Source organism: Myotis yumanensis, unplaced genomic scaffold (genome assembly GCF_028538775.1).
Source record: "Myotis yumanensis isolate MYYU_CA2020_CCGP unplaced genomic scaffold, mMyoYum1.0.hap1 SCAF_24, whole genome shotgun sequence".
NCBI lineage: Eukaryota > Metazoa > Chordata > Mammalia > Chiroptera > Vespertilionidae > Myotis > Myotis yumanensis.
The window spans coordinates 5,459,047-5,479,383 of NW_027223775.1; the positions used below are offsets into that span (position 1 = coordinate 5,459,047).

Below are 20,337 nucleotides of genomic sequence, written 5' to 3' on the forward strand. Positions count from 1 at the left end.
ATAGAAATGTCAATTAGCACTGGCACTACCACCTTTTAGTACACTGTGCATGTTGCCCTAGCCTGGGGCCTTTCTGAAACTTTTACACTGGGATTAATTTCAACATAAAGGAATTGTATAAAATGATGGAAAATTACTCCTCTATGCTTTTAAAACTAATCTAGATCTCAAAAAAGTTTATATTAATTAGGGTTTACATAAATAGCATAATTTATTAAAAAGGCTTTAGGAGAATTGATATCTACAGTAATAAAAGACAAACATGCAAATTGACCATACTTTTGCTATGCTTTAAGCCACACCCATCAGCCAATCAGAGTGGCTATATGCAAATTAACCCAACCAAGATGGCAGTTAATTTGCATATACCGGCTGGGAGCGAAGACTGAAGACAACGTGGAAGCCAATCACTACAGAAGGGAGCAAAGTAGAGGCAGCGGAGACAGGAACGGAGACAAGGCTGCAGAGGCGGGAGGCAAAACCCAGCCGGGAGGCTGGGGGCAGGAGGGGAAACCCAGCCGCAGCGGCTGGGAGTGGGAGCAAAGCCCACCTCAGTGGGTTTCGCTCCCTTTTCTGCTTCGCTCCAGTCACAGGAAGCCCTATTCTTGCAGGAATCTTCCTACAACTGGCCTCTAGTTTTGTAATAAAAGATAATCATACATTTGTCAGCATAACATGTGTTTATTGCCTTTTGAATCTATTCCTGCACATAAAAATTTTATTTTCTGAAGAAGACTCAATGGTTCTGGTTATAACATTAATCATTCACTTATATCTTTGCTACTAATTAAAGATTAAATATTTTACATTTTTTAAAAAAAGAAAACATGTTATATGCTTTATTTTATTTTTGCTTAAATAAGAACAATGCAACATCAATATTCCATATTCCCTTTTTCTGTCTTAGGGTATTGACACAGATTTGCTGGGGTCAATACCTAACATTATGTCGACTTACTGCTGAAGGTTAATTGACAGTGTTAGGGACAAAAACCTCCATTGCTACTGAAGTGTTGAAAGCTTCATACATCTAACTGTGGAACTGCTGCTACCCACATAACTGTGTAGGATTCATTTGGTGCTTAACAGACAAGGATTATTGTACTTAACAAACAAGCTGATGGCAAACATGTGCTGATTTCAACTAGAAAATTTTAAAACATTGTAATATAGCCGATGTTATATTTCTATCATGTAACTTAAGTTCAAGTTCTTTCTTCAGAGTCCCCAAAATAGCAGGAAGTTATGATATTTTTCAATATTGTCCAGATCTTGCATTTACAATTTCATAAAAGGAAATATTATTTGAGCGATTGTTATATACATTTTGACAAGCAAAATACCCCAATGATGACTTCCCTCCTTAGTTCTTATTATTAGGTGTACACTACTTACAGCATCATTCATGAGCATTTAGTGCAATTGGGCCAATTCACATCTAAATTATTTTGTTTCATTGGCAACATGTCGTTCTTTATCTGTAAGCATTCCATATCCCTAAAACAAAGCACAGAGCTGAGTTATACACCACTGATTTTCATCCCACATTCTAAACATGTGCAATTAAATTTCAAAAGTAACAACTGTTAATATTCACAGGTTGCCCATTATTTATTCCAAATAAAAAATGTGATAATGAATGCATGAAAGTCAAAATATCCACTTAAAATATTTTTAATGTTATTGTTGAGTCAAATATTATTGTAGAAGTGCAACAGTAAAATGCTTTACTGGACACAATGGGTTAATGAACAGTTAAAGTCAAGCTGGAGCAAAAAAAAAGAAAAAAAAAAGAAACAAATAAAAGCCTGACAGTCCCATATCATGAATTAGCATAATTTAAACACTCTATAATAAGATTTCTAGACACCATGTTTTTAAGTGACTGAAAATCAGTGTAACACGAATCCATTGGAGGGAATAAAATGATCTGTAATCAGACTTCTGAAAGTTATGAAAAACAAATGTATGTTCTAAATCTTTCCTCTTGCTTCTACAGTCACCTAGTGCATCCTATCAGAAGTACTCTGTTAAGTGCTGTGGAGGAATCTAGAAATGAATATACTATCTCTCCCCTATATTAGTGAGCAAAAAAGACATGTAAATAAAAATAGTACTGGTCTGCTGTGAAATTGCAAAGTCCCCATATGAAGTGAAGGCAATATGTGTCCAATGTCTGTTAGCTCTCTAGCTCTTTACAGTGAGAAGAGATGCTGGTAATGGGAGCCCAGAGTATTTTTTTAAAAAACACACAGGTTTTCACAGAAGTCTTACCACACAGCTGACAAGTGGGCCTTTTATGTCATTATTGAGCTGACTGGCTGTAATAAGCACTCCATGAGGCCCATGTGGTGGTTTCTTGATGAAAGAAACAGGCATGCTGCCTACATCTGCGGGGGAATAATTCTTCCATGTTATTGACATCACCTGGTACTTATATTCTCATGGGAAAGTCACTTCAGGAGTGCTGGCAGGAAGGTAAGCAGGAATGGGCTCCATTTCTGAGAGGCTACCTGGTGTCCTCGAGGAAAGGGTAGATGATGCCAACCTCCCTCCCCCGAGGTGACTTAACCATTCACTGTATCTCCTTTTGCTGCTCACGCTGGTTCTTTTCTCATTCTGTGCCCCGACCTGCAGGGCACGCTTCGTGGGTACACCGCACCAAATCCTGCAAAGGAATGAGAGGATAGGAGACGAGAAGAAATGGAGGCAAGACAAAGTTCTGATCAAGCCTCAGTTTTATTCTTTACAGCGAGTGGTATTTATGTTGTTTCTAGAGGAAGGGGGTGGGCAAAGGAAGTCGTTAAGGATGTAACAGGCTTTGGAATGTCGCAGCTTATCAGCGGAGATGTAGCTTGCTTTGTGCTTAGGGTGAGGGTATGTTATCTTTTAACTCCAGGCTAAATCGCAAGGTTAACTTTTAACTCCAGGCCAAACCTGGAGTTGGCTTGGAGGAGCCAGAAACCTCTTGTTGTAAGCTGGAGATGTATATGTGATTTATAATGGCTCCCAACAATTCCTCCCTTACCATTTAGTTAAGGGTGGGCATTAACCGACTGGGGGAGTAGTGACCTGGTTCCTCCCATGAGATCAGCAGATCTCACCTCTGGTGGCTCTTGGTATCTTTTGGGGAGGAGAGGCAGAGCCAACAATTATATATGTATGGATACCAACCTCTATGCAAACCAGGTGTGCTCACAGAGAAATCCAGAGGCGGTCGAGAAAATTTTGATTTTCTGTTTTGACCTTCCCTTGCAGTGCTTTGCCCTGCATCCAGACGGTGCCCATACCATACCTCTATATAGAGTGTAGGTAAGCATTCCTCTGGCTTTATGCTGTCCCCGTGGGGAGGGAGCTCTGGCAATCACAATCACATTCTCGGTCTATAGTAGTTAAACGGTGGTAGTGAACCTGAATGGGTTTGGCCAGGATGCTATCAATTTGCTGTTTGACAAAACTTGTCAGTTTCTTAAAAGCCCATGGACCAAAGGTTAAAATTAACAGTAAGCTGACAAAGGGGCCAAGTGCAGGAAGCAGGTAGGGGAGTAGGCCATTGAGTCCGCTCCAAAGGGGGTTTTCGAACAGCTCTCTTCGCCTTTTCACCAGGTCTTCCTGGAGTTTTCTTATCTTGTCTCAGACGATTCCAGATTTGTTGGCATAAAAACAGCAGCGTTCCTGTAGGGCTAAACATATTCCTCCCTGCTCTGCTATAAGTAAATCTAATCCTCTTCTATTTTGTAAAACTACTTCTGCTAGGGAGTCAATTTGGTCTTGGAGATCATTGATAGTACCTGAAAGAGCCTGAACATCAATTAACTGATTAGATAATTTCTTATAGGTATGTAATGCGGTTCCTAATCCAGCTGTGCCAGTGGCCACAGCTCCAGAGACTCCCAGTCCTATAAGTAAAGGAATAAATTGGACAGCCCGCTTACTGCGTCCAGCAATGTAATCAAGGCTGGGTAGGGGGACAGGTTCTCCCCCTGGAATAATATCAATGTCAGGGAGAATACTAGCCTGAACACATAATCCTGTCCAGTTTAAAGGTAGAGCTGTATAGGCCATATTACCTCCACATACAAACACTCGTCCAGAAGCGGGGCAAAGGGAGGCACTGTGATTGTGAACGGGAGAGCAGTTAACAAAGCTAACGAAGCCTACATCTAGATCATAACTATTATTCTGGGGGAGTTTTTGTAGACATGAGGAAAAGTTGAATGCAACAGGTTGAGTTCTAAAGGGCAAACTGAGGGTACAATTATTATTAGAAGTGATGTTACTGATGTCATCTGGAATGACAAGGGGCATAGGTGTACCTAGGGTCATGCATAGCCAACAGTTTTCTGCAAGGGATGGATTGGAGGCATTTAAAGCACGGAGTGTGGCTTCTAAGATATCAGAGGTTTGGGTGTCTAGATCTACTCCTCGTGATTTAGGTAAGGCTAAAGGGTGATAGTGGAGGGGAGGATACATGTTTCCAATGAATTCTTCAATTTGGTTCTGAACTTCTGGTATTAGTTTTTGGGTAAATTTACATAAACTTTGTTTAAGGAGACAAAACACAAATTATTTAATTTAGCTTTTGAGGCCCAATATATTGATTTTTAATTTTAGTTAGGCATCTGAAGGAAACCTTTTTACTTCCTTCCAGACAGCTTTCTTTCTCACACAAGCAACAAATGTAACAAGTAAATTTAGTATTTAGTAAACTTTTGATTCACAAGGGACAAATGCTGCCCCACCTCCAGCCTGATTTAAAATGCAGCGGCGAGGAGCTTTTGTTATTACATCTTAAAATTCTACTGCTGTATTTTAAGAAATATCAAACAAAATAACTTGTTTTGCCCTTTCTTAGAGGCAAAAACTTAAAATATATTTATTAATTTATATTTGATAAAGCTTTCCATGTGATTTCAAGTATATTAAATTGGTTTTATTTAAAAACCTTTAAGAAGAGAGAATAAACTTTTGAAAACATTTCAGGGCCCATGAAATGTCCCAAAGTCATCTCTTTGTTATAGTTTTGAAATCCAACTTGAAAGACCATCAAATATATACGTATAAAGATTATATACCTTTTATAATTATTAAGAGATCAATTAAATTAAAACTGATCTTTGTATATAAAATTTCTGTTGGGATCACAGAATTTATCCTCTTTTTTAATCAGATCAATGAGTAACATATTTTGAATTCTAATTATTTCAGAGAAAGCACAAGATTTTCTTTAAAAATAAATTTCTCTACGTTAGGCATTTAGTTACCACAATTATAATTTTTCCCAATTTGATTTAACTAGAACTTTTTAGCTGGCAAGTCAAATATTTAGCATTTCTCAATCAGTGACATTTTTAGGAATAAACTTCAAAAAATGCAGGACATAATCAACCAACAGATTTAATTCTGTTCTTTAGATTTTGTACGAAGTACACTTAGATCTTATTTAATTCAGTATTATGTCACTTCAAGATACCTAGGTATAAACTCCAAGGTCTTAAATTTCACAGCAGATTTGGAAAACCACACTTGAGGCTGGCAAGGCAGGCCTGGCCCCAGCCTTTGATTTTAAAACGACCATAATTTTTCCTCTGGGGAAGGCCAACAAACAAGGTTGTAGATACATTGCTTCCTGCCCCTTGCTAGTAGGTGGGAAGTTTCAATATTGGCCTGGGGGAGGAAGGGGAGGGCTGTTTTCCCTGGAAGAACAGGTTTGGCCTAGCCTGGATTAATCAGATGTAAATTGACCACATTCTTTAAGAATTTGCTACAGGTGGGAAGCAACTAGCCCCTTTTCTCATTAGAAATGTTTTGGCCAGCCTTTTCAATTAACAAAGGGCCGGTTTGTTACCAGGCTACTTAGATTTTTATAATTAATATAGATCAATAATTCTTGAGATTCAAATCTAGATTATTATTTTAAGGCAGTTATTTTGGTAACTTTTCTATAACAGACAATTTTACTAAATTTCTTTGAGGCTTTTAGGATTAACTTTGGAACAGGCTTTATTAACATTTCAAAAATCACTCGTTATTATGGAAATATACCAATCTTATTGTTAGAACCAGCCTGCATTTCTTCCCTGGCTCAAATATGCCATTTTTCTTAGGAAATAATCAGTCTTGGGTTTTATTCTGTACATTTGTAAAGAGATTTTTAGCTCAAAACTCTATCTAAATGTCCAAAATCGGATGATGCGCGCTTTTAGTTCCAAGCCAGTTTTTCTCTTTACACGTGAACAGAAATCCCAGACGCATTTTCTAAATTTTGTAAAACTTTTTTAATTACGAGAAGGAGATTTTAAATTTGAATACTGGGGAGGAGGCGTCCATATAGGATCGCCATGTGTTCCTTTTTCCTTTCCCCTACTCATCCTGCTTTGGGGGAAGTTTTAGCAAATGACTCAGATGGCGTATTTTTCCCCAAAGTCATGCTTAATAGAAGAAGACTTTTTAAATTTTTTCCTATTTCACTTTCTAAAGTCATGGCTAGCACCCAAGGTAATCTTAGCCAAAGTTTGGTTGTCATAAGATGTTCTCCAGTAATTTTTAAATAAAACACCAAGTAATCTCATTGCAGGAGAGCCCACATCTCTGCCCTCTCCTGCCATCTCTGAATCTCTCCGAACCAGAGAGAGATTCGGCAGCGGGGTTTCATTTCTTAAAAGTAAAGAAGCTTTTTAAATCTTTCTTTTTTTTTTTTTAACCCTAAATCTTTGTGCTCTGAGGGACTCCCTGAGTCCTTCAAGAAGCCTTTTGAATCTTTCTTTTTAACCCTAAATCTTCGCGCTCTGAGGGACTCCCTGAGTCCTTCAAGAAGCCTTTTGAATCTTTCTTTTTAACCCTAAATCTTCACGCCTTGAGGGACTCCCTGAGTCCTTTAAGAAACAGCTCATGAGAACTCAGAGCCTGACCCATGTCTTAGCCTCTTACATATAAGCCTCCGGGACGTATAAACCCCGTACCAGGTCAGCCCAGGAGTCGACAAGGAGACGAACCAGCGAGAAAGATGCCAACCGCTACCTCAAAGGAGAGGCCCCTGTTCACGTGTCATAGGTCTGGATGTTGAAATTCTCTGCTGAGATTACTTCAGTCCTGTTTATGCCACAGGTGTGTTTTCCTACGTAAGCAACCGGTTGGTATGATCCGCCAACTCGGGCCCCTGAATCAGAGCTCCCCAGATCGAAACTTGTTTTCACGTGCCTTCCTCGGAGCTGCTTCTGCAGCTCGCTCCTCCTACGTAAACAGCCGGTTGGTATAACCCGCCAACTCGGACCCTTGTGAGGCAGGTAACCTGCTAGGACCCTCAGGCATTCACCAGTCGGGAGTCAGGCACCCCATGAGTGCTCACAAGGTGGACGGCTTGCGTTTGTAAGTAGGCAAGGAGTTTTCCCGGAGTAACAGTGACACAAGTTCTTACTGGTTTACTTCTAATTTTGGGTGGACGGTTTAAGCTTTAAAGTAGGCAAAAACACTTACTTCAGAGTCTCAGCTGGAGTCCCCATTTTCTCAGAAAGACCACTAAGACAAGGTGAACGCAGGGTTTTTGGAAGGAGTCAACCACGTGGAACGAAACCAAGGGACAAGCCTGAGTGATTCGGAGTTCTCTCCGCCGAAATCGGGTACCTTTCACTCTTCCCCGAAACGACAAGAGAGTGCTCAAAGTGGACCAGAGGCAGAAGACAAGGGGGGAGGCAATGAGGGAAGAGAATGCCTATCCAAAATGAATGCGTTCACTTACCAAGGCAACAGGTCTGACTCGCAAAGCGGGTAAGCAGAGCGGCGACCAGGAAAAAAGCAGGCTGACTCACAGGGCGATCCCAGTGGCGCCAAAGGGGGTCCGGCCGGACATAAAAAGTGAACGTTCCTGAGGAGGATTGGAGAGCGGAGATCACGTTTGGGCGCCAGTTATGCCCCGACCTGCAGGGCACGCTTCGTGGGTACACCGCAACAAATCCTGCAAAGGAATGAGAGGATAGGAGACGAGAAGAAATGGAGGCAAGACAAAGTTCTGATCAAGCCTCAGTTTTATTCTTTACAGCGAGTGGTATTTATGTTGTTTCTAGAGGAAGGGGGTGGGCAAAGGAAGTCGTTAAGGATGTAACAGACTTTGGAATGTCAGCAGCTTATCAGCGGAGATGTAGCTTGCTTTGTGCTTAGGGTGAGGGTATGTTATTTAACTCCAGGCTAAATCGCAAGGTTAACTTTTAACTCCAGGCCAAACCGGGAGTTGGCTTGGAGGAGCCAGAAACCTCTTGTTGTAAGCTGGAGATGTATATGTGATTTATAATGGCTCCCAACAATTCTGGTTCTCCCAAAACCTAAAGCAGCCACAGGTGTTTGTTTTTATTTGTTTTAACGTTGGCTTTACTGAGAGTGTTTAACATGTGTGGACAGTTCCCCCGTGGAGAGTGGCCAGGCCCACGCTGTTAGTCCTCACAGGAGAATTGATTCCTGAGTTGACTATGTTCTCCCTGCGTGTAACACACCTAATGCTTCATTTCCTGCTCTTAGACCCCATGCTCGTTCAGACCTGTATTCTGGCCACTCATGTGCAGTTCCAGTGAGCCCTGCATGGTTTGATCAGGTACCTGAACACAGCAGCAGTTGGTGGTATGGATAAAGCCTATCACTTGTGTCATCTCATCTACCATGGTGTACCATGGGCTGCAAATTGACACTATGCTATTACTACTTTAAAAAAAATTTTTTTGTTAATCCTCAATGGAGGATATTTTTTTCCTTTAATTTTCCAGAGAGAGAGAGAGAAAAAGAAACATTGGTGTGAGAAAAACACATCAATTGGTTGCTTCTGGATCAAGGCCAGGGATTGAGCCTGCAACCAAAGTATGTGCCCTTGACCAGAATGGAACCTGGGCCAATGCTCTACCCACTGAGCCAGACAAGCTAGGACATTGTGATTTGTTTTGTTTTGTTTTGTTTTGTTAAGAGGGTGATTATTTTAATCAAGGGTCCAGAATATGTGCAGTGTAGGGCAGAGGATGACTGTTTAAACCAGGGGTTCATGGCTTTTCAAAAGTGGCAGAGGGTGACTATTTTAATCAGTAGTCCACGGCATGTCCTGTGGAGATCAGAGGGTGACTACTTCAATTGGAGTTTCTCAGTGTGTCCTGTAGGCAGCAGAGGGGGACTTATTTCAGACTCTGTGTCCAGGGCTATTATAGCCACTCATGTCTAGCTAGAAAGCAGCCACAGACTGTGTCAATTGACTGTGAACACTGGGATTTGAACTTCATGTCATTTCAAAGGTCATGTAACATTTCTTTTTAAAAAAATATATATTTTTTGATTTCAGAGTGGAAGGGAAAGAGAGATGGAAACATCAATGATGAGAGAGAATCATGGATCAGCTGCCTTCTGCCCCACTACCTACTGGGATTCCAGCCTACATTCCGGGCATGTGACCTGACTGAGAATTGAACCAAGACCTCTTTGTTCCTGGCTCGATGCTCAACTGCGGAGCCAGACTGGTCAGCTGCAATATTAATATTTGATCCTATCCCCACCCACTCCAAAAACTTTAACAAATGCTAAAACGGTTTTTGGGTCATGGGCTTCAGTTTGCCAACTACTGTGCCTACCTACTAATTGGCGGGGGGGCGTGTCAACACGGCATTGCTGTGGCCTGTGGGTGTGCGATGAGAGATGGACTAGCAGCACTATAGGACTCAGTCCTTCCCAAGAAGAGTGACTGTCGCTTGGCCCATGCCTATACAAGGCCAGCTGTGTCCCCAGTGCTGTGAGGCCTGACCCTTTGCAGTGACTCAATTCTAACACAAGCTCTTCCTATGCTTCTTGCTTCCCAGCTCCTCCTCCCAGGACCTGTCCAGTGTGTGGGAGCTGACGAGCCTTCAGAGCACCTCGGACCACTTCAGCTCTCTGGGCAGCGTAGACAGCCTGGACCAACCCTCCAGCTCTGGCCAAGTCTAGTAGGACCATCAACCACCTGGGCGGCCCAAGCAAGCGGGACTCGGCATACAGCTCGTTCTGCACCAGGCATACAACACGCCTGACCACACCCTGCCCAAGGCCGATGCCTCCTCCACGGACAACATCCTCTACAAAGTGGACCTGAGGGAGGCATCCCGGACAGGTGGCCGGCAGGATCCCCAGGGCCTAGAGGAGACACCAGGGTGCTTCCCCACCGGGGCCCCTGGGACAGCAGCAGGAGCCCGGGGTCAGAGGACACGCCTGAGCCCAAGCTGTCCACATTGGGGAGGTCCAGTTTGGGGCCCATCTGACATGTCCCGGATAAGAAGAGGGCGGCGCCTCTTCCCCCCGCCCCACCCAGCCACCACTACCACCACCAAGAGCCAGGAGAAGGCCCAGGGCCCTCCATTTCCCGAGGCGGCCACTGCGCAGCACTTTCCTGGCCTGAGCGGGGCTCAGTCCCAGGGCGACTGGAAGGCAGAGCCCGCCGATCCGCAGCGGAAGCTGGCACGCCCTGGTGAGTGGAGGCTGCCAGAGAGTTTGGGCTGTGCTTCGGCCGCCCCCCTGGACTGCAGGTGGCCGTCCAACCTTAGCACCCCCAGCCAGCTACAGGCCTCTCTGTCCAGCACCGACGTGCGTTTCCCGCCGTCTGCCGACATGTGCCAGCACCCCAGCCAGTGCAGCGACAAGAGTACCTCCCTCCACGAGGGCCTCAGGCCTGCTGTGGTGTCCAGGGGGCAGCCGCGTGGCACCCTCGCTGGGGCCCCGCAGGAGTCCCCCACCTACAGCTTCCAGGACGCCAGCCCCACCCCGGCCAGGCAGCCCAGTGCTGTCAACCGGAAGGGGGACAGCACTGGGCAGAGCCACCACCACTCCGTGGCCTCCAGCCAGGACCTCCAGGGAGGCGCAAAGACAGCTCAGCCTGGGGACGGCTGCTGGCGCTGCAGCTCCCCTCTGGGAGCCCATGCTTGTCCTGCCACACACGAAGCGGGCCAGAAGCCACGCTGTCACCCCCCTCATCACCAGAAGGCCCTGGACGCCCATGAGGGGGAGCGGAGCGACCCAGGGGACTGAGGGTTGGAGGAGCCGCAGAGAGCCTGCCTTGGCGACAGAGCCGGCGTGCAGAGAGTCGCTGGCAGCTTCCAGTGGGCCACCAGGGAGAGTGGCCAGATCTCGGCCCACAGGACGCCCCTGTTGCACTCGCTGACCCAGGAGGGGCCCCGGCCGGAGGGCGGCCTGGAGGGCGGCAGGGAGAGGCCAGCGCCCTTTGATGCCCAGGTGGGCAAAGCCAACCCGAGCAGCAACCGCTTCTCCACCACCCTCCGAAACGAGATCCGGCTGCGGCGCGCCTGGCTGCAGAAGAGCCAGAGCTCAATGGCACTGGCGGTGCCCACTGAGGCTGGTGGGGAGGCCGGCAGCTGGCGGGGGGCGCCCACCCCAGGAACTCCATTGCTGCGCACCTACAAGGACCACCTGAAAGAGACCCAGGCCGGTGTCCTGAAGTCCATGTCATTTAAGCAGGGCGACATGGACCGCAGCCCAGCGGACCATTATACAGGGTTCCGGGAACAACCCAGGGCCAGGGACCACCGCCCAAATCTCGATGCCACCCCCTAAGGGGTGGGCCTAGCCAGGCCACCCTCATCTGGAGGGGGCCCATCTCATGTGGCCCTCAATGAGGGCCGGAAACGGTTCACGGTGGAGCAGAAACTGAAGTCGTACTCAGAGCCGGAGATGAATGAGGTGGGGCACTCAGGGAATCACTGACCCCGCCCGCACCCCGAGGACACCGTGGGGACATTCGCCGACAGGTGGAAGTTCTTCGAGGAGACCAGCAGGCTGGTTCTGCAGAGGTCCAGGTCAAGGAAGGCGTTCCCTGGGGTCCCGAAGGAGAAGCCGGATAGGCTGCCGGCCGCGAGCCTCGGGGACCAGGGTGACGAACCTCAGCCCCAGGACAGGGTCCGCACCACCTACTTTGGAGATAACGCCAGTGGTCCCAGGAAAGCAGGAAGGATGGGGAAATCAGAACCGCCACAGAGGCTCGGGACCTTTGCAGAGTATCAAGCCTCTTGGAGGAAACAGGGCAAAAGCCTGGAAGCCAAGGGCTCTGGGAGAAACCACTCGGCTGACGACATCCTGGACGTGGGCCTGGACCAACAGGAGAGGCTGCAGTATGTTCACAGAGGTCATGGTCTTCGCCCTCCACAGACCTCTACAAACAGGTGAGCGGCACACTCGGGCAAGCTCATGGTCGCCCCCACCGCTGTCTATTTATTTATTTGTTTGTTTGTTTACTTATTTACTAGAGGCCCAGTGCACGAAATGTGTGCACTGGTAGGGTTCCTAGGCTGCCAGTTGCCATCCAGATACTTCCTCCTTTCCCTCAGGGGCCCCACTTCCTGGTCACACTCCCCGAGAAATTCCCTGTGGAGGGGACAATTTGCATACTATGCTTTTATTATATAGGATTTTATGGATTGCAGAGAAGAAGGAAGTGGAAGAGAGATAGAAACATCCATGATGAGAGAGAATCATTGATCAGCTGCCTCCTGTACCCCTGCTACTGAGGATTGAGCCTGAAAACTGGGTATGTGCCCTGACCAGGAATTAAACCATGGCCTCCTGGTTCATAGGTCAACACTCAATCACTGAGCCACACCAGCCGGGCTTGACCACTGTCTTAGGGACATATAGGGCACCCCCCAAAAATAATGGGCCAGCGTCAGCATGACTTGCATCCACTCATTGCAGCATTTATGCTGCTCGTGTAGCATCAACTTGCATGAATGGGTTCTGGGGCAAAATTGGCTTATTCATGGCGGTTTAAGGTGCCATAATTCACCCACTCCTGGCATGTTCCCCACCACCTCCCCTCCCGTCTCTTGCTGCAGCTGTCTCCCTCTCCCTCAGTAGCTTGTCCCTGCTTAGTTCCAAGGAACAAATTTGGGGAAACTCTAGAAAATTGTAGGTTGTCCTCTGAAGGGGATTTCAAACATGGATGTCATTTAATCACTTAATATTTCTAGTGTCTGTCCTTTCTAGTATTCTTTTTGCAAATATTTTAAAAGACTGTTCTTAGGCAAATGTAATTAAAAAGTCATGCAGCTCTGGATAGTGTTGCTCAGTTGGGGTTGAGCCCCAAAAGTTTGCTAGTTCAATTCCTGGTTAGGGTACATGCCCAGGTTGTGGGTCCAATGCCCATTTGGGGTGCACACAGGAGACAGCCAATCTGTTTTTGTCTCTTACATTGCTGTCTCTTTCTCTCCATTCCTCTTTCTGAAATCAATAAAAAATATTTTTTAAAGCACTGCATCATTACACTATTGCACTTTTTTTAAGTAAGAGTTTTGATGGCCAAAGTTGATGTCAAGCTTTCTAACAAGCTGCATATCTATGTCCATATTTTAACATCAATAGTATTTCTGTCTCTCTGCTTTTACTGCCTCTTAAACCTACATATGCTCAACAAAAGATTTCCCACAGCACCAGGTGCAGTTTTTCTAGCAAAAGGATTATCGCACAACATTCAGGGTATGTGTGTGGAGAGTCTGGGTTCTGGAAGGCCCAGGGACTCCAGGAGCATTTGTTCCTGCCCTGAAGGTGCCCTGGCCTGCAGCCCATACAGCATGACCTCTACAAGTCCCTGCTCGCTCAGTGAGGAAGACGAGAATCCCACAGGTTGGCACGTACTGGGCTTGAGGCTTTGCCCCAGTGAGGATGAGCCAGGTTGGGGGTTTTTTGGCCAGTGTATCCCATAGCTTTATGGCCCTCATGTAGAGTTCTGTTCCTGCCAGGGCTGTGGTGGACATGGATCTGTTCCTGGTTCCGACACAGCCCATAGCTAGTGTGGGGACCAGCCCACAGGCTGCATCCTGGCCCTCGTGGTCCAGGCTCGCAGGGCACACCCACAATGAGAATTGGTAATAAAAGATGTCTAGTATAAGGCAGCCAGATGACTCTGTCTCCCTGTGCTGCCCTTGGCAGGAGGCATCCATCAAGCCACAGAGACAAGTGGAGGACCCTGGTGAGCACAGAGAACAGGAGGACAGGGTTCTTACCCCGAGGTAGGCAAATTTTGGGTACAGGTGACTAAGAAGGCTTCTGGGGGTGCGTTTCTTTATGATGTATGAATGCCTGGGTCGGGCGTCTGGATTTGGCCAAACCTGAAGGGACTGTTAAGCAGGTGACCCAGTGTCCCCGGTTTCGTGTGTCCCTCCCCCATGGGCCCACATGCTGCTGGGAGAGCATACCAAAAGCGGTGACGCCCTCTAATGCCATTGTGGTATTATTGTGTTTTCCATATAGGAAGGTTCTTTATGTTAACAGAAGGAGAAACCTTGTGGAGGTGCTTTGATAAGCTATAAATCCAGCAATTTTCAGGACTGTGGGTACTGTTGGAGTAGCAAGCATTTGTGAAATTCTAGGCTAGGAATGTAGAGGCGTCATTTTCAACTTTTTTCAGAGAGAGTTTAGTTTCTAAAGTGTTGGCATGAGGGGGTGCCCTGGAAACATTGCATTTGAGAATAAAAGAAATGAAATTCAGGCAAAGGCCTGTCTCACCAAACACAAAGCCTATACTGCGGAGACTTGAGGACGTGTTTCACATAAGTTCAAGGTAACATAAATGTGTCTGTATGACGTGTAAATTGCAGATCTGATGAGCAGTGTGAGGTAATGAAAAGTGGTTTTTGGCCCTGGCCGGTTTGGCTCAGTGGATAGAGCGTCGGCCTGCGGACTCAAGGGTCCCAGGTTCGATTCCAGTCAAGGTCATATACCTTGGTTGCGGGCACATCTTCAGTAGGGGGTGTGCAGGAGGCAGCTGGTCGATGTTTCTCTCTCATCGATGTTTCTAACTATCGCTCTCCTTTCCTCTCTGTAAAAAATCAATAAAATATATTTTAAAAAAAAAAAGAAAAGTGGTTTTTGTTGTACTTTGTTGGGATGACAGGAGCACAGCAAGGTAAGAACCATTGTTTGCTCATACCACCTGAGGCCATTTTTGTGGGGTTCAGGATTCTGTGTTCTTTTAAATTTTAATTCATTGATTGATTTGGGACAGAGGGATTGATTTATTTCCCCATGTATCTATGCATTCATTGGTTGGTTCTAGTATGTGCCCTGACCGAGATCAAACCCAATCTTGGCATATTGGGACAACGCTCTAGCCAACTGAGTGACTTGGCCAGGATGACTCTGTTCCTTATGAAGACCAATACAACAAAGGTTCTTCAAAGTGTGGGAGGAAAGGACAGACACCAGTACATACTGTGGAAGTGGTAGCACAGAATTCTAATTTTTGTAAAAAGTTACATGTACCCTAGCCCATGTTGCTCAGTGGTTAGAGAGCCAGCCTTCAAACTGAAGGGTTTCTTTCCAGTTTGATTCCTGATTAAGGACATATGACTGGGTTGCAGGTCAGTCCCCAGCCCTAGTCAGGGTGCACGTGGGAGGCAATCAATCAATGTGTTTATCTCACATCAATGTTTTTCTCCGTCTCTCTCTCTCCCTCCCTCTATCCCTTGAACTCTCTAAAAATTCATGGAAAAATCTCCTGGGGTGAGGATTAACAACAACAACAAATAGTTACATGGTGCTTCAGAATCTTGCAGGTGAGAGGGACAGTACACTTTTGGCTTGGTTATGGGGAAGACAGATGGTGTTTGAGGAAAGATGAATCTAACCCAGCAGCACTGGTCTGCTTCAACTTTCCCATTGTGAGCAACCCATCTTACCTACTATCATAAGCTATCTACTCCCACTGTTTTTCTGGGGTTTTGCACCAGGCCTCTGGGCTCATTTGTCATGACCAACTAGAGTCCACTTCTGCAAATGTTCCTCCACTGACTTGGGGACCCCAACAGCTGGCTGTAGCAGTTTGCTGAGGCTGCCTTAACCAAAGAGCATAGACGGGGCAGCATCAACAACAGAGATTTATTTTCTCATGGTTCAGTGGTTGAATATCAAGATGTCGACAAGTTTCATTCCTCCTGTGGCCTCTCTTTGTGACTTACCAATGGCTGCCTCTCCATGACCTTATCTGTTCTTCCCTCTGCATGTGTCTGTGTCCTAATGTCTTCTTGTAAGACCCCAGTCTTATTGGATCAGGGCCAATCTAGTGACCTCGTTTTACTTTAATCTCCTCTTTAAAGACCTATTTCCAAATATAGTCATATTCTGAGGTCCCAGGGGTCAGAGCTTCAGCATGTGAATTTTGGGGAAGGAAAGAAGTAGTTAGTCTATAACATGGAAAAGTGTCTGCCTGTCCCTGTCCCTTCTAACCAACTCTACGCATCAGCTCTTGGGAAGTTTCATTCCATCACCTAGCAGATGAGGTCACACCTGATGTGCAGGCATTTAAATAAAGGGAAGAGGAGGCCTTACATGGGTGCCTCTGGCAAAGCCAGGGATTTGGCAAAATCTCTCTGAAGGGCTCTTTGGCTGCCTGAAGCTGAGCCTTGCATATATGCAACCTCTGGCCAGGGATTCTCCCTGTAAGTGTTGACCTTCCAAGTGGCTGGCCACTGCTCATGAGCAGTAGCATTCTCTGCAGGTGAGTGGGTTCGGGGAGGGCAGTGACTGAGCTCATGTCATGCAGGAGTTCGCCAACTCTTGGAAGGTTTTCATGGAGCTGCCCCCTTGCTGTCTGCTGCTCTCCCTGTCTGGTGGCACAGTTGAGAGGGATCCCTGTGATCTCTGTTCCTCTGCACCCTCCTCTGGGCTCTGGTGTAAGCTACTCTCCTCCACCACTGCACAAGCAGTAGCCCTCTCCCCGCCTCCATCGGTATCCCATGAGCAGTGCTCCCACACTCTCTGGGGTCTGTGTTCCTCTCCCAGTTTCCAGCCAGGCTTTGTCTTCAGCAGCCTGTGCCCCACAATGGCCTCCTCACAGCTGCTTGGCTCTGTGGTCCTTTCTTCCCCCAGCAGCTGGTGAGCTGTTTTGGAAATGGAAATCAGGTTACCACTGCCCCCTCCAGACCACTCAGGCTTTTCTACCTGCACTTGGAATAATATACAAAGTCCTGATTGACCTTCCAGGGGATGCCCCCCTTTCCCCACCGCCTTCCCTGCCTTGCCCTTTCTCACGCTCTCTTCCTTTCCCCAGTGGCCACTTGTCTGTCCCTTCAACAAGTCAAGTTCATTTCTCCCTCAGGGCCTTGATGCTTTGTACAGCCATCCTTGGGGTGCCAAGAGCCTTCCTTGGTGGGGGTGAGGGGCATTGCAGGGCAATTGGCAGCTGGTGATCCTGCCGAGCTTGGGAAGGGGAACCTGTAGAAATACGGTATCTGGCAGATGAATAGAGAGATGTGTGGGGATGTGGGTGGGTGTAGAGGGGGTGAAAGGAGGGACTAATGGATGAATGGAGGGGTACCAGCCTGATATTCCTTTAGTCAGTTCTTCTAGATGACAGTGAATTATGGTCTCCTGTTAGCACATTTTGGGTGCTGAAATCCATTTAGATTTTAGTCTATGAGACAGTAAGTGAAATGGGCTGTATTTGTTGTCTGGCATAGCATTTTGAATCAAGACATAAACATTTCGAAATGCAGTCGGTAGTGTGGGCTTCTTTTCTAGTATAGTATTTAAACCTTGTGGCAAATCTAAACTGTCCCACATTCTATTATTGCTCCCCCAATCTCAGAGTCTTCAATGAAGACTGTGTTCTGGAGGGCCCAGAGCCAATGCCAAAAGGAACCTGTAGGTGGATCCAGTGGCTGGAGGTGCTGTTGGGTCCCCCCTTCTTGGCCACCTACCAGCCACTCCACCCACCTAACCAGTGGCTGCCAGGGGCCTGGCACTGACTGGGGGATCCCATCCCATTGAGATGATGGGAGAGGAAGAGAGAATGACATTATATCCCAAATCCCAGTAACAGCCACAAATGGAATTTGCACAAAGTCAACTCTTTGGGGGAAATGTGCTTTCATAGTCATAAATGAGCAAAAACCCACTGAGGGTCATCTTCCTGTATGCTTTCCCTGAGAGATGACCTGGTAAAGTTCAGTGGGAAGATTTTCGAGTAGGTTTCAGAGAAAGGGAGGCTTTGCATCCAAGCTCCGTCTCATTGGCTGTTTTAAGGAAGATGTTTGCTTTTCATGGCCTTCAATTGGCACGGCCAGTTGAGGGGGAGAGGAGTGCAATTGAGGCTTTCCATTCTGAACTCCTCTGCTGGGGACTTAGGAAGCTGGGATAGTAAGGTGAGACTCACTCTTGGGAGTTTTTCAGGGCCCAGCCCAGTGTGAGGTATAACTGCTTCTGTGGCAGTCTCTCTGTTCAAGGTGGGTTTGCAAGTGTTACCTCCATAGGACACTCTGTCCTGGGCTCTGCTGGCCCGTTTCTGCATCTTCATTTCTAGCTCTGTTTCTCTGTGCACTTACACCCACATGCTGGTAGGAAATGCACTCAGGACATGGACCACAGACTTGCTGACTTGCTGGTTTGGTCTCATTAGTTGGGAGGAAGCTTTTGAAGGCCATGGTTGGAGGGTTTGAGGTTTGGGGGAGGGAAAGCAAGACCAGAGACCCACCAGCAAGAGAGGAGGAAGAAAGTCTACGGAAGGAGGTGGAAGTTGTCACTGTCTGAAATGCTGTAGCTAAGGGCAAGATGCAGGAATCATGGACAAACACTGCATCCTGACATCTGCGTGCCAGATGGGGTGGGGCAGTGTGCCTTCTGATGGGGTTCTATCACGTGTGGGCAAAGGCCTGCAGTCACCTGACTTCTGGTGCAGGGGACTTGGCAGGCCCACAGAGAACGGCACCCTTCCCTGGCACCCACTGCAGTGACTGCACAAGCACTACCTGTCAGCCCCGCAACAAGGCAGGGTCCAGGATGCTCTCTTGGATGGAGAGACCTCCACAGCCCACACTCCACAACTCTGTTCTTGTATCGTCTCATCTATTCTCAGCTGACTGATCTTTTCCAAGCTCCAGCCTTATTGGTTTATCTGGGTTGACATTGCACATAAAGGAACTTCATCATTGCTGCCTTTCTCCAGAAATCCACCTGGGCACACTGGCATTTCTCAATTCTTCCAGCCACACTTTCCTCTTTATGTGCCATTTTTAAGTCAGTTTACCATGTTTAATCCTGGCCAGTATGGCTCAGTGGTTGAATATCAAGCCATGAACCAGGATATCACAGTTCAATTCCCAGTCAGGACACATGCGAGGGGCTTGATCCCCAGTAGAGGGTGTGCAAGAGACAGCCAATCCATGATTTTCTCTCATTGATATTTCTCTCCCTTTCTCTCTGAAATCAATAAAAACACTTTTTTAAGTTTACCATGTTTTAGAGCAGTGGTTCTCAACCTTCCTAATGCTACAGCCCTTTAATACAGTTCTTCATGTTGTGGTGACCTCCAACCATAAAATTATTTTCGTTGCTACTTCATAACTGTAATTTTGCTACTGTTATGAATTGTAATGTAAATATCTGATATGCAGGATGTATTTTCATTGTTACAAATTGAACATAATTAAAGCATAGTGATTAATCACAAAAACAATATGTGTTTTCCAATGGTCTTAGGCGACCCTGTGAAAGGGTCGTTCAACCCCCAAAGGGGTCACTACCCACTGGTTGAGAACTGCTGTTTTAGAGTGAAGGTGGGCAAGGCAGTGCCCACTCACATAACATACGGATTTAAATGAGTGCATTTGAGGACAGAGCACTGCTGTGTTCTTGCAGAGTGGTTGACATGGCTAAGCATCATTGTAGAAGCAGATTTCACAAACCGAGAGAGTGGGAATTTGCCTCGCAGAGATTCGGAGGTCATCTCTGCTCACTGTGAGCATCCTGGCCATGTTGACACACCCTTCCTTCCTGTCCCCAAAATCCCCTTCAGCATCATTCATTTCCAGAAGCAGTAGAAGGCAGGACCAAATGCAGGTGGTCTCCTTGAAAGTGAAGAGCAAGGCAGCATAATCACACCAACATTTTCCTTGGTTCCTTTTCTGTGCTGCCATTTTTGTGAGAACTCTGAAACCATTGTATGTACAGAAAGCCTTTGAGGATCTCAGTTTCATGGAGGCCAAGCTCCCTCATGAGATGACTGTGAAGACTGGATGCCCCATGTGGTTCTCACTTTTACCTCTTTCCTTGGGACTGGCCTCCACATGGGCTGTATTGATCTCAGGTTATGTAAATGAGTTGCTTTCATTTTTAAATAACTTGATTTTTTTCTTTTTTTGGACATGGGTTGTTGAAGATTTTATTGTTTATTTTTATATCTTTAAAATATTGTTGATGATACAAACAAGTTTTGCTTTCTACATATTATTATTTTATTAATTTCATAGAGGAAGGGAGGAGAGAGAGATGGAAACATTGGTGCTAAGAGAGAATCATTGACTGGCTGCTTCCTGCATGCCTCACACTGGGGGTCAAGTC

General features: G+C 46.4%; 1 pseudogene; it reads left to right on the forward strand.

The window, feature by feature from the left end:
- The first annotated feature begins 8,516 nt into the window (after positions 1–8,516).
- LOC139000455 (protein Shroom2-like) lies at positions 8,517–16,879 on the forward strand (annotated as a pseudogene).
- Positions 16,880–20,337: the final 3,458 nt, after the last annotated feature.